Raw genomic sequence first — 1,584 nt, 5'->3', positions numbered from 1 at the left:
ATCCATTGTCGTTCATGAAGGACCCATCCATGTTTAACCAGGTGGCATTGCACGTCGTCTTTGGTAGGCAGAGAAATACAGGTCGACCACACCACCACTCGGGCTCGAGAGTACATACGTAGGCAGGAAGCAAGCCAACTTTTGGGAAACAGCCCAAGCACAAAGATGTGCCACTCCGTGCGGGGGTTGCTTCCCTGAGGCTGAGCACAAATCTGCTTGTGCCAGCCAGGAAGCAACCTAACCAACGCAGATGTCAACCGTACACCTTCATAAATAGAAACAACACCACAATCGATGAGGAACAACATGCTTATTGACACTAGAGGACAGGCAGGGCACTCATACGTGCGAGAATGGGGAGCCTGGAGACGCGTTCGAGCGCCGCCAATGGAAACAGACGAAGAGCCCTCCCAAGCAAGAGCTACAAAATGAAGTAAGAAGGAGACCAGCATGCGCGACATTCGACGTTCCGGATAAACAACGAATTTATATGACAACAAAACTGACTTAACAGAAAAGACCAAACAGCCCACGATGCACACCGACTTGGGACAACCCGAGCCGCACATGCCAAATACCTTCCAAACGATCCGATCACGAAACACCCTAGCGCACGGGTCCGACAAACGTAGGATTGGCCACCCGGCCTCTTGTCGTCGTGGCCCCTGGTCGGATGGCCCTCAAAGCCGTCAGGCCTACCGTCGCGACCCTTGTCGGCTGGCCCTCTAGACCAACAGACACATACCACCCTCAGCCTGCCGCGCGCGAGGGTACAACTGGCACGGGCGAGGCAACTCGGTAGGTGCCGAATGACACTTACAGCCAGGCCCGGGCAAGCATGTCGCGTGCAAGGCATCAGGCGAGACGGCACATGCGGGCGCAACCAAGAACACCACATGATGATGGCCCCATCAACGGTCTCGCACGCGGACGCTAATAGGAGGCAGGTACTCCAACATCTTTTATAGGAGTAGTTATACGGATGAGCTATGCAATCTTCTTTCCAACCCGGTGTGTATTTTACTTCTTTCGACTTAATGGCTTGTATTCCCTCCGTTCCAAAATAGATGACTCAATTTTATACTAAGTTAATACAAAGTTGAGTCATCTATTTTGGAACGGAGGGAGTAATTGTTTAACGTGTAATAAAAAGGTCGTGTGTACCGTGTGATGCAGAGGCCGAGTCTTCCTAACAAAAAGAGGTATGCACCGAATAGAGCATGTTGATGTTCGCGTACTTGGACTGTTGGAGGATATAAACACGCGCGCATGGGATAGAGACAACTTATTACGACCTTGTGCTCGAGAGATAAGGATGCAGGTGCAGGAGAGTCTATGTCGATGAAATGTGTTGATTCATGTATATCATCCATCTCAGCTAAAAAAATTGTATATCATCCATCGACCCGCAAAAAAGAAGTATATCGTCTTTCAACTTGCATGCATGGTGGTATGAATACTCCCTCCGTTCGAAAATATTTCTCATCAAAATGGATAAAAAAAGATGTATCTAGAACTAAAATACATCTATCACTAGTGCAGAACCGGGCAATAGCACCAGTTCGTAAGGCCCTTTAGTGCCGG

This window comes from Triticum aestivum, chromosome 7B, assembly GCF_018294505.1.
Source record: "Triticum aestivum cultivar Chinese Spring chromosome 7B, IWGSC CS RefSeq v2.1, whole genome shotgun sequence".
In the NCBI taxonomy this organism is placed as follows: Eukaryota; Viridiplantae; Streptophyta; class Magnoliopsida; order Poales; family Poaceae; genus Triticum; species Triticum aestivum.
Note: the sequence above shows the minus strand (reverse complement) of the source record.